This window comes from Culex pipiens, chromosome 3 (genome assembly GCF_016801865.2).
Source record: "Culex pipiens pallens isolate TS chromosome 3, TS_CPP_V2, whole genome shotgun sequence".
Lineage (NCBI taxonomy): Eukaryota > Metazoa > Arthropoda > Insecta > Diptera > Culicidae > Culex > Culex pipiens.
The window spans coordinates 85,360,360-85,374,214 of record NC_068939.1 but is presented as its reverse complement, the minus strand read 5'-3'; the positions used below and the strand labels follow the sequence as shown (position 1 = coordinate 85,374,214).

The 13,855-nt window shown below is 35.5% G+C and overlaps 1 protein-coding gene across 6 annotated transcripts in view; it reads right to left on the bottom strand.

Annotated features, from left to right (window-relative positions):
- Positions 1-13,855, bottom strand: part of LOC120418678 (melatonin receptor type 1B-A-like) — a 65,942-nt gene that overhangs the window by 48,305 nt on the left and 3,782 nt on the right. The window contains exons 2-3 of one of the 6 annotated variants that reach the window (XM_039581131.2): positions 12,642-12,668; positions 12,304-12,492 (exon numbers count right to left, since the gene is read on the bottom strand). The gene's annotated coding sequence lies outside the window, so the exon portion shown is untranslated. Of the gene's footprint in view, positions 1-12,303; positions 12,827-12,850; positions 13,014-13,855 lie in introns of those variants that run through there. The other 5 variants (XM_039581130.2, XM_039581134.2, XM_039581133.2 and 2 more) reach the window with 5 other exon arrangements.

Genomic DNA, 13,855 nt, shown 5'->3' with positions numbered 1-13,855 from the left:
AATCGGTTGATTGAACTATCGTCTTTTTGTTTCACGAGATTTTATTTCTGGTATATTCTGTACTGTGCTCAAAATACTGGTATTATAAAAAAATGTTTTTTTTGTTTATTTTAAACATTTGTGCGAATTTAGAGCGAAATTGGTTGCATTTAATCCATTGATATCCGAGCCTAAAGTCAGTGATTTTTTTTTCTTACAAAAATGACTTTTTTAATTCGCCAATTACTTTTCAAGATCGAGTCTTACAGCTTTGGTATGTTCTACAATTCAATGAGAATCTCACTTTTTTAAATATTTTTTTTTATTCTTCCCATACAAACTTTGCCTTCGAGTATCAATGGGTAAATATTGACCGATTTTGCTCATATTTGGCCCAGAGTCCAAAAATAGTCCAATAAATTATTCTGGGCACCCTGAATGTGCACCTTTCGACTCGGAATCGAAAACTGAACAAATGAGTGTGAGTCAATGATGCCACTCAGTTTTTAACGACTTCAGTCGTATTTGACTTGATGTTGGGCCCCATACGTCGCTATTGAATGATTTCAAGTTTCGTTAAAACTAGTTCAAAAGTCGTGTATACAAAAAAGTTTTCACATACATCTGGATGTCAGATAAATCGCCAGAAATCGTACCAAATATCAGCATGTTATATATCGTTTGATACAAACCTAATCAAAAGGCCATTCCATCGATTCCAAAATATTTAGGGATCTGACAACCCTGTCTATAGTGATAATCATGTACTTTTAAGAAGCCGGATCTTTCTCATAAGTATGAAAACTATGTCCGGATCAATTCTCTGACCTATAGTTGATTAGGTTATCAAACGACCTTCCAAATTACTCCAAAATATTGACGTTCTGGCAACCCTGTCTCAAGTTATAACTATTTAAGTGATATTTATGCTTAGAATAAAAAATAGTCAATGATGACGTTTTGTTTTAAACCGATTTTGATAGTTTGCTTCCGTTTCCCGGATATCGCAACACACACTTGTGACATGGATCAATTTCGCATCAAAATCATCATACAAGTGGTTGGAAAATGCGAAATGGTTTTTCTTATTTTTTTTCAAATTTATTTTGATACACATTTTTGTAATGTAATGTCATCTTGTGTGTTTAAAAATAAACTTATTTGACGGTTCTTTCCCATTACCCAGAATCCCATTCCCCAGAATGACCCATTCCCCAGAAAAGTTTATTTTTTACTTTATTTCAAAAAGTGATCAGTTTTAAAATGTGAAAAGTTTAAATTTCGTCTTTATTGTGATAACTTCTGTCAAAGTTGAATTTTCCCTTTAAAGTTGAGTTTTTCTTCCTTTGAAGAAGGGCCATTAATGCTGACAAAAGTTGAAATTTACCTTTAATGTTCACAGTAAAACAAATTTGGTGTCATTTTAGATTGTCTCTTTTATGCTGTAATTTTTCCTCAATTTAGACTCGAAAAGGGACATTACACCAGAAAAGTGGTAAAATTACACATTTTCAGAGGTAAAATTACACATTTTTTTGACTTACCCCTGATGTACCCCTTCTCAGATGTAATATTACCATGATTTTTTTACTGTGTTGAATTTTCCCGTCTTTAAAGAAGGGAAAAAACTTTTGACTATCATTACTGCTGACAAAAGTTGAAACTTCCCTTTAAAGTTGAATTTTCTCTTCTTTATAGAACGGAAAACTCGTTTGACTTGTGACAACTGCAGCATGCTGAAACAAGTTGAATTTCCTTCTAGCAGTTATCCTTAGTAAAAACACACTAAAAAATTTGGAATTTTACATTTAACGCAATCGTTCATCTAACGTAAAATCTGATCGTGTAATTGTAATATTGATGTAAATCTCGGTTTATTTTGACGGAAATTGATCAAATTCCCATTGATTTAGCTTTACATCTTGCAAAACATAAAAATACGTCACAAAAAACCTAACATTACGCCTTATTTGATGCACATAACTGGAGCATCAAATTTGATGTAACGTTACATCAAAGTTGATGTAATCGTACATCTAATCAAACCCAGTTTTGAGTTCTTGGCTCTTTCGTGTTTGACAGTTCTATGAATCATCACAGCAACCGCCATATTTAACAACGTGTAGAAAATTGTTCTTGAGATGATTTTTTTCGAAGATTTGCCGTACCATGACCCGGTTAAACCCGGGTTCTTCGCCAAATCTGGCGACCAAAGTAATTATAAACTGATAAACAAGGTAAGCTTGGTGAAATTTATCTATGTCTTGTGAAATTTACACTAATTTTTTCGCAGATAGCAGTTACCTGATTGCCGGTGTATCGAAATCAGAACCATGGACTGATCCGTAACAACGAGGAAACAGCAACGTTTCACTTGAGAGATCATGAAAAGTGCCGTTGGAGCAGATTCTTGTTAGGAAGAGGAAAGGGAGCCCAAACTGTGAAGTGAAAATGATCGACAATTCGGTTGAAAACAATCAACATAAAATGCACTGTAAATGGCAAGTGAATGGTGAAGGCATCAGAAAAATGTGACTGGCATGTGTAATGATTTGATGATTTTGGAGTTGTGCAAATAAAATAATGAGTTTTCGTAAACAAGATGCTTTCTTTGTGTACAATAAGAAAACGTTGATTCCAATAAGATTTCCCAATCCCAATGAGCGCAAGTTCCAAAAATCAATCGTGTAATATTACACGACCAATTCAAAATCAAGCGTGTAAAATTACACGACCAATGCATGGCGTGTAATTAGATGTAATTATACGTTTTATTTGACGCTCCAGTTATGTGCATCAAATTAGACGTAAATTTACACGTTTTTTTCTTAGTGTGAAGATTTTAGAATGATAAAAATCAATACTCTTCAGCAGTTATCACAAGTCACGATCACTTCTTTAGAGCGATTCTAATATTGAATTAATGTGGACAACATATTATAATACCAATTGACCATTATGCGTCATTATGCCAAACGGCGCTATGCTAAATGGAAAACATAACATGTTTTTTAAGGTCCTAAATATTTCTTTGGAATGAGTCATTCTGGGAAATGGATCATTCTAGGAAATGGGTCATTCTGCGGAGTGGGATTCTGGGGAATGTGATAGAATCTCTAATCCAAGTACTGATCGTTTGAGCCACCGAGGAAAACTTACAACTCTGCTCTTAAAGCAGCGTTCCGGGCATGGCGATACAATTTGCCAATTATCATTATTACTCACATTATAATGTTACCATATACTGCTTCGTATTTACATGCACACATATATACTTGTAGCAATAATGCTTTCATGCTTGAGGTGTAAAGAGAAAACTTCCTCGGAAGGTCAATATGCCAACAGCGCCGTCGACGGCCAGCCAGTCAATGTTAGGCATCATAAAAGGAATAATTTATGCTATTCCACTCGCGCCGGAACGACGCACGTCATTGTAGCCGTTATACCAACACAAACACATACACAAGCACAAACACAAGTGTATTGTTTGCACTTCTATTTTCAGTTCAACTCCTCACCTCACCTCACCTCACACAAGGAGGCCAAACCAAACAGGAAACTTTTGCGCGCTCGCTGGCCCGGTTCGAACAAAATTTATGTACATTGTCACACGCGTGGCGAAAAGTTTGCCACCCCCTTCCCGCTCGCTCACGCAAATAATGATACAATTTGGGTTTCGTGTCACGTACGCATACCTCTCCAGCAATGGTGAGCTTTTGGTGAAAGATTTTTCTCGCGAGGCTTTTGTCTTTCGTGTGGCAATGCCGAGTGGAAATTGGAAGTTATTTTCGGCAATGTTGATCATCATTTGCATTTCCTCGGTTTGCCTGTATACAGAATGTGAAATTAATATTATTCTTAGTAAACGATACACATAATGAGTTTCTTAAAATAATATTTCTCTTAAATTTCTTCAGATTTAAACAAAAATATTCAACAATTTCACACCAAACCAGTAAAGATCCAAGATTGGGGTGTCACACTTTGTTTAAGTTCAGTTTTGGAGTTTCTTGGCCGAAATACAGTCCAGACTCGAGTATTTCAACACCGTCATTTTGGTCACCATCTTGGAATTAAAAAAATCAAAATACTCTAAAGTGTGTTTAGCAGCTTAACAATCAAAAACAAGCCACCATTTTTTTCTTGTTTCGATTATACGTAGATTTGATTAACCGAAGTGAAGTTTTGTCTAGGCCTTCGGATAATCGAGTCTGGACTGTAATGGCATACAACGCTCGAGCAGTAAATATTTGCAATTTTATTACACCCAAAGTACAGGGTCGAGGGAACAGTTCTATAAAATTTTATTGAAAGCCTTATGCTACACTCGAGAGAATGATGCCTGCAACAAAACAAATCTGCTCTGACCACTTCGTCACTTAGCTGTGGTGTTCGAGGAAGTTAAGTCATTGAGATAGTCTATAAAATGTCCTTGGTTTAAATTCCGTAGTCGACACCTGTTGTTTTTTTTAGCCAGGTGAACTATATTGAAAATGAACTCGCGGCCATCTCAAGCTTTTTTAGGTTTATTCCTATTCCCGCAGAATTGCAGAATGTATGCAGTTTCTAAAATTCTTTGCAGCCAAGGAAAAATATTTATGAAATCCCGGCCATTCTCGGGATCCCGGGAAATTTTTCAAGTAGTCTGAAAATCTATTTTTTTATTTACATTTGTTATGTTTTTCAAGCTTTTAATCATAGAATCAGCTCAATACTGAGCAACTCTCTACGAAATCGGCCGATTTCAACCATTTTTATTTTTTGTATTTTTTGATTTGGCTCAAACTTTGTGGGGGCCTTCCCTATGACCAAAGAAGCATTTTTGTGTTATTGATTCACCTATAAAAGTCTTCATACAATTTTGGCTGCTGTCCATACAAAAATGGTACGTGAATATTCAAACAGCTGTAACTTTTGAGTGAATTTTCTAATCAATTCGGTATTTTCGGCAAAGTTGTAGGCATTGTTGAGGACTATTGAGAAAAAATAGTTACACGGAAAAAAAATTGCAGATTTTTTAATCAACTTTTTTTTCACAAAAACTCAATTTCGCAAAATATATATTTTTTGATTTTTGAGATTTTTTTATATGTTTTAGAGGACAAAAACCCGTAACTTTTGAGCCATAGAGAAACATAAACAAAAAATCTGCCGCCGAGTTATGAATTTTTGAAAAATAGTGATTTTTGGAAAAAAAATCTAAATTTCATGCAAAAACAAATTAGACGTCATGTAAAATTGAATTTGCAATTGAAAAGTACTTTACAATTGTTTTGATAAAGGGCTCTGTTTTCAAGATAAAGCCACCAAAAGTTTAATTTTGCGAAATATTTGCAGTTTTTCGATTTTTAAAAAGAGTGACCATGAGTGACCATTTCTAAAAATATATATCTCAGCAACTTATGGTTCGATTTTCAATGTTTAAACTTGAAACATTCGTGAAATTTTTCGATCTTCTCGAAAATAATACTTTGAAAATTTTAAAATCAAGACTAACATTTTAAAAGGGTCAAACATTGAATATTACGCCCATTTAAAATGCTAGTCTTGATTTAACATTTTTTTCGAAGAGATCGGAAATTTTCACGAATGTTTCATGTTTTAACATTGAAAATCGGACCATAAGTTGCTGAGATATCGACATTAGAAAACGGTGGGTTGTTTGGGTTTCTTTTTCTTAAAGCGGCTGTATCTCAGCAACCTGAGATCCAATCTTCAATGTCTCTTAGACAATTTTATAGCAAATTTTCTGAACTTTAAAAAAAAATAGAAATGGTCATTATTTTTAAAAATCGAAAAACTGCAAATATTTCGCTTAAATCAAACTTTCGGTGGCTATATCTTGCAAACAGAGCCCTTTATCAAAAAAATATGTAATGTACTTTTCGATTGCAAATTTAATTTTACATGAACAAAATACGTTTTTGTATGAAATTTAGATTTTTTTTCCAAAAATCACTATTTTTTCAAAAATTCAAAACTCGGCGGCAGATTTTTTGACCATATTTCTCTATGGCTTAAAAGTTACGGGTTTTTGTCCCCTAAAACATATCAAAAAATCTCAAAAATCAAAAAATACATATTTTGGGAAATTGAGTTTTTGTGAAAAAAGGTAATTAAAAAATCTGTAATTTTTTCCGTATGACTATATTTTTCTCAATAGTCCTCAACAATACCTACAACTTTGCCTAAAACACCAAATTGAGTATAAAATTCACTCAAAAGTTACAGATTTTTGAATATTTACGTACCATTTTTGTATGGACAGCAGCCAAAATTGTATGAAGACTTGTATGGGTGAACCAATGACACAAAATAGCTTCTTTGGTCATAGGGAAGGCCCCCACAAAGTTTGAGCCAAATAAAAAAATACAAATAAAATCCATTTCCGGTTTTGGTAGAGAATTACTCTACTATTAATTGGAAAAAAATTACATTTCAATCTTGAAATAGATAGCAGTTTTTAGATAGCTTAATAGAAATTATTTTTTTGTTCTTCGTTGTGTTTTGAATTTTAAATGCTCCACAATTTCTAATCCAAAGTGATTCAAATTAAATAAGTCGCTTATAAACATACATACAAAGTACACACTACAAGTTATCGTATCCAATAAAGCAACAAATTACAATTACAATTACTTACATTTTTTATTTATTATATGATATGACTAGAAAACCTTAAAAATGTTTGAAAATGTCTAAAAAAGGGACAGTAAATAAAATGATACCAGTCAATGTAAAATTTTTGATAAGTTTAGACTTTCATGTTTTATATGAAACATATTTTGCAAAGTATCTTCAAGTCACTACTACCAACTGGGGAAAATCGGGACTATAGTCTGAATAGGTACAAAAGATTTTAGAGCAATAAATTTGGGAATTGGTATACCGTAATCTGGGGTAAATCGGGACTACAGTCTGAATAGGGACAACAGTTTTTGGAGCACTTAAAGCTTTTAAATTTGGAAATGGATGTACACATTTTGTTGGCCTGAGTCTGTTCTAACCGAAACCAACCAGAAAAATCAAAATATAGTGCTCCAACATGGTTAAAACTGCTGTCCCAATTCACCCCATGTGTCCCGATCGACCCCAGTTTACGGTACATTTTTTTTGCAATTCCGTCGTGAAACTACTTACTTTTCCTGTCATTCTTGAACGACGAAATAGCCTACTTTTCTGTACCAAAAATAACAAAATCGAATAGCAACACTTTTCAAAATAAATGCTGAAAAGTTCTACTTTTCAGCACTGAAATGGGTGCTGAAAAGTTGAACTTTTCAGCACTTGTTTCGAAAAGTAACACTTTTCAACATTTTTTTGATTTAAACGATTTATTGACAAAATACCGTAAACCGGGGTGACTTTGATAGGATTTCAATTTGTTTTTAGAATATTTTCCAACAGGTAAGGTTTTTCTTAAGATTATTATTTTTAAAACATGTACTGGGGTAGGCCACACAAAGTCCATGCACTATTTCGGAAAAAAAGTTTTTTCAATAATGTTTAGAAAAATAGTTACGTTAAAAATTCTTAGTTTAATTCCGTGGTGACTTTGATAGTCATAGTTTTCTTGTTAAAATCATATTTAAGATGTTCAAACTTCATTTGTAAGTTAAATGTACCATCACTTAAGTAGCTGATATAGCATTTAAGAAAAAAATCAATGTTTATATTTAGTTAACTAATTGTATAAGCTTTTAAGCAAAATACATATAAATTTGAGGTAAAATTGTTAAAAAGTCGGGATTTTGCCAGAAATTTGTTAAAACTAGTTTTGTTTATACAATTATCGATTTATATTGCATTTTATACTGAATTCGAAGCACGAATCACAAGGTTTCACATTTTACATGAAATTTGTTCAACTGAAATTGCCTATAAATTTAGAGAGTTTTTATAATTGTGTTTCAAAAACAAATATTATTTATTTTTTACAAACTTTTTTAACCTTCTCCTAGTGGAAAATTGTCCAAAGAATCCGAAAATTCATTCCGTTTTCCGATTAAAAATCATGTTCATTGAAAAAATCATGACACTTTGAGAAGTTTAAAATAATGACTTTCATCAACATTTTCTTAACTATAGTTAACTAACTTTTGAAACTTGTAAAAATTTTATGAAAAGTTCTTCTTGAAATACTTTGAACACTTCTCTACCACGGTCAGTATGTTTCTAAACCATTCCTTACGTATTTTAATTGTACTCTTCATTTTGAGAAAAAATCGCAAACCTATCAAAGTCACCCCGGCTATCAAAGTCACCCTGTTTTACGGTACATGAAAATTCGACTTAAAATTTCACTCAATGGGTGTTTTTCGAAATTGCAAAAAATGTTGTATGGAACTCGTTGCAAAACTTGATTTTTTCAGCACTCGTCGTATTTATCCAACTCGGTGAACCTCGTTGGATAAATGTACGACTCGTGCTGAAAAAATCCTCTTTTTGCAACTTGTTGCATAAACTACTATTTTACAACTTTCTCTTATAAGCAAAACTAATGGTGATATAGGCTGAATAAAAAATAGTATTTTTTAAATGTTCATCTTTTTCCACCACCAAATCTGAATTTCGAGACCAACATTTGATTTATTATTCAATTTCGCGAATTTTCGGGACAAAATATAAAAAAAATCCTGGGATTCGGGAATTCCCGGTTTTGGAAAAATCCCGGGAGTTCTCGGTATGGACGGACTACTATTATATTCCAAAATTTGAGGGTAGATTTTTTTTTAAGTTAGAATTCTTACAATGGTAATTTTGATGAAAAAAAGTAAGGTAAAAATAAAGGCGATTTTATCGGAGTTTTGGCAGTGTTGCTGGCTGCAGAATTTTGCAGAAGCTGCAAAAAATGCAATTTTGCGGGTGCGAGAATAGACCTAGTGTTTTATATTTGTTCTTTGAAAACGACTTAAATTTTTTTCAAAGCCAACATGGTTAAACTTGTCTTTTCCACGAGATGTTCCAAACGTGGGATGTACGTTTGGAACATCTCGCGGAAAATCTCGATTTCTAATCTAGAAACGATTTTCCATTCAATAACCAATGATTGAGTTTTAATCAGCGCGTTTTATCCCATCAGCTTTTCAATCTGTCTAGAAGTCATTAAAAGCCACGAAATACGCCACCACGCTTCGTAAAATTGACCTTCCACCGTTCGCGCGCGTTGCGTTGCTAGAAAATACCGGTACACCAAATGTCACACCGTCTAACCGTTTCCGGCTATTTCCGGTCGAGCAAACCGCGCGCCGCTCACGCACCATTGGAGCGCGTGAACAAGTCAAACAAAAGCACACGGGGGCGTCTTTAAATTACGAAACGCCAAAATCGGCTACCACGTACTAAGCAGTCGCGTGTAGCATTCGAAGGATGTTTCTCTTTGGAAAAGTCCACCACGCCAAGCTTCGGGACGATCCCATCATTTGCTAATTTATATTTATGGGCGCTTGCTTCTCGCGTGGGCGTCGCGCGCCGGTGCGTGAGTCATGGCAGGTCGTAATAGGATATTGGATAGAGAGTAAGTATCCTCGCAGTATAAATTGTCTGTCGTCGGCGTTGTTTACTTTTTCCACGGCAATATGCCAGAGAGGAGACCGTTGTATCTATGGAATTTAAAGCTGCTAAAATGACTAGAGTGAAATTGTGTTTATTATTCTTTTTAATGAGACTTTTTATCATTAGTGGTCACAAATAAGTTTTAAGGTATTTTTTTTTATTCAAAACGATATTTCAACGTCACAAAGATCCTCTAAGAGAAAAACAGTTTGCTATTTAATTTGCTTCAAAATAATAATTCAAATAAGATTAAGATCAAAATATCTCCGATTTAGCTTAAATTGTATTTAGTCGTTTTTTGACGACAGGCATCTCCAGCAGAATGAAGCTGAAGCCAACTTCAATGGAAACGCATGGTGTTTTAGGTTGGATAAGTTATCCTGATTTCCATTTATTTTAATATACTCCTGTTAATAGATATCTCCCATTTATGCGTACCATCAACTAAGGCTAATCAGGAGTACGGCCTGGATGGGGACAACTTTTAAGAGCACATTAAGCTTATAATTTGGGAATTGGCGTACAGTCTACTTTTAGATTAATCTCGGGTTAGTTTGCAAGAGCACCTATGCCATTTATAAAAAAAATCAGAAAATTTTCCAAAAAAAATCCATGCCATGATAGCTGATGAACTTATTGCAAACCAACTCGAGTAATAAATTAAGGAAAATAAATAAAGCAGCTATTAGCGCCTAAAATCAAAATAATGTCATTATCGAGCAATTCCAGCTCAAATCAGGAATTTTTCTGGTACTTTTGTACCCGACCCTCTCCGATTTCAATGATTTTTTTTAGACTTGTTATCCTAAGCCTATATAAGCCATTTTTGTGAATATGGATATTAAAAGCTTGCAAAAATCATATTCCAGATTTTGCAAATTTGCAAAAAATGGAGAGTAGTTGGGCTTTTATACATAAAATACAATGAAAATTTTAAAATTTAGTTGAACGGACTATGCGTGTGTCAAATGAAAACATTATTAGTTGATAAGAAGGTTCCGTTTTCAAAATGAACATTTACAACATTACACGGATTTGGAGCTTTATTTGTCTTTTGTTATTGAGCATTTAAAAAAAACATGTCTTTGAACTTTTTAATTTGACCTCCTAGAACCACCTTCATTTATACTTATCGATTCAGAATCAAATTCTGAACAAATGTCTGTGCGTGTGTGGGGATGTTGATCCAAAATATTCAATTGATTTTCTCGGCTTTGGCTGAATGAATTTTGTCCGGATGTGGTCCACTCGGTTCACTGTCAGGTCCTACAGCTTGGTATTGAAAATTGTACAGTTTCATTTAGTCGTTTAAAAGTTATGATAAAAAAGCTATTTAGACGACTACAAAAAAGGGTGATTTTCAACATAACCTCAAATGGCCGGGTCTGATTGCCACCAAAAAGCCGTGTAGAGGGATGCCATTTTCTTCAAAGGCGTTGTCTATATGTTCTATGCAAAAAGTCTGCAAGTAATTTGTTTTTTTTTATTCATAACTTATTATTATTAGGACCTTAGGTGCTGCGATCACGTTAGGTGCCATCCATAAACCATGTAGACACTTCAAGGGGGAGGGTGGGCTGAAATCACTCTATAATTATTAGGAAGGCACCAACCATCTAAAGGTGGATTAAGTAACGTTTTTTTATATTTAATTTTGTTTATTTCTGTTTCTAATAAAAAATCCGTACACTTAGCCATATCGTCGCTGTCGTGCTAACTTGTCGTACGTGCATTTTGGACCTAATCGAGTTAAGAATGCCATTTTGTGCAGCCCACAATGCCTGTCCTTTTGACCTGCACAGATCCCCAAAATTCGATTTCAATCCTGAGATATTCAACAAAAAACCGGAAAAGCTCCGTGCATATATTTCTCACTTTTCATATGAAAAATTTTTCAATCTTGTCGTGCTATCTTGACACAAAATGAAAATTGATGTAAGTGCGACAATTGGCCAAAGGGATTTCAGGTCAGAACGCGTTTGACACAGGTACGAGCTAGACTACCGTAAACATTTTCAATTATAACTCGGGACTCCGGCAACCAAAGTCAACCATACTTCGGGACAATGCACAGAATGGTTAGCCAAACAAAACGTGTTTGTAATTGTTTACATTCAAGGTCAAACATTAAAACGCATTTTTCTCGGAACGTCGAAATGGTGGGTGCGACAAGATAGCACGACAGCGTCGAAGTTGTCTTTCACGAATAATATCATTGATCGTTGAAGTTTTTGATCAGCATCACATCTTAACCTTCTGGCTTTGAAAAAATCTTCTGCAAAATAGGCTAACAGGACCAAATTTGAATGTTTTCCTTGAAATATCACAAACTTGTGGAGCCTGGATCATTATTCCTGGGTTCCTGATTAATCCTTTAATTTCAAATATCAATCCAAAAAACAAAAAATGCTTCCGTAGCAACAGAGTATCACATACCTGTTGTTTAACTTTCCTAAATATACCTATCTTCTCAAAAGTTTCGCCTCGCGGGAAAAGCCGCAGCCGTCGCCAGACTGACTTTTCCTTCGAAGGAAACGACGTCGACGACGAAAACAATATGTTATAAATTATGGTTTGTCATGCAACGACGACGTGTCTCCTAACCCCCTTCCCGCTCACACACCGGTAATCACCCACCCTATCCAAGGGTTGGGTGGATGAATTTATTTTTAGACTTCAACTCAAGTGGGGGTGGAGGTCCGGTTTAGACGATCCTTATATTTATTAGTGAAAGGGGTGGCAGATCGTCGTATTGGTGAGAGGACTTACTTGCTTCAAGTGCACACCGCTCTGGAAGATTGAATCGTTTTGCTGGCCGCTCCTTGGGGTCTCCGGATATTCCGGTTGTCCAATGCACAGCACATCCTAGCCCTGTAGGTAGAGTCCCATCGCCACTTTGGCCACTGCTGGTGGTTGTATTGGTTGCACCACTGGAATCGACATAGCTCACACACTGCACTTTTTTCGGCGAGAGAGAGAGAATATTCAATTTCGAGATATTCACTTCCAACAGCCGTCGTCGTCGTCGTCGTCTTCGTCGTAATTGAATTTTTATCCTGCCGGAAGTTAGGGAAATGTATGTGTGTGACAGTCCCGTCACCACTTACGCGAGTTGGAGCGAAATAGCTGCACCACTACGGAAGGAAAGAAAAGAACACTTGTTAGCGCACCACTTTGCTTATCTTCTTCCGGCGCTGCATATGTGTGGGAGTGTCAACACTTGACAGCTCCAAGGACCACTTCCGGTTAACGGACGAGTTCTCGAAGCCAATTTAAACTTCTTCACTAAATTGTTTTAACAAAATTATCACTCAACTATCAACCCATTAGCTTCTTCACCGTCAAAGACCCAGAATTGGTCGGGAGTCGTCGAAAGGACCTGACCTCACACTAGGGGTGCTGGAATCGGTTTGAGTGGGCAAAACTCGTTTCCGTACTGAACGAGGTGAACTCTGCTGGCGATGATGACGATGGTCGTCCTTAGCAAGTGGATTGGAAGGTTGGAGTTTTCAGAGAGAGAGAGCGAGTGAGCTGGCAAGAGAACGAACCATAGAGAGCAAGAGAGGAAGCACACCAGAGTTGGAAACACATTGATGAACGGAACGGGAATGTCCTTCCGGCGTCCCGGGTGGGACTGTGTGGGAAGTGGAAGGCGCACGGTGGGTCATTCAATATTCTTTATTTTGTGGTTATTTACAGTATTTTCCACAACATTGTGAGTAAATATAAATCTCTCAGTTCTCAGGTTCTATAATTGTCATGTCTGAAAACACATTATTGTCAGAAATACACAATAATTAGTTTTCATTAACCAAACCATACTTCAAGACACACACAACTTTTTAGAATACAGTAGTTGATCGGTAACTGGGCGTTGTTTAACTGAGCTGCTTTTTAACTGGGCGCTCGATAACTGGGCCGTAGCCCAGTTAAAAAGCAGACAAACGTCAAAAAACCAAAACAAAACGAAATGACCGAGGGGTTAATGGATGCAATAATTATGTTCAATCAATAAAAAAACTTTTTTCAAAGTTTTATTTAATTTCAAGTCACAATTTAAGAAATATGAAAAGTAAATATTGTGAATAAATTTTATTGGCTTTTATTTTTATATTTCATCAGGAGTATATTATGCATCGGTGGTCCCCTCGTTATTTTTCGTTCAGCCCAGTTAGCGAGCAGCAGTCGGTGACTGAGCTACGTTCTCAGCCCAGTTACCGAACAAGTACTGTATTTAAATGACGATGCCGGTGTGCGCCCTTGTACTAAGCTTGCTGGGATTCCTATCTAGATAGTACAAGAGAGCACACTGGCATCGATG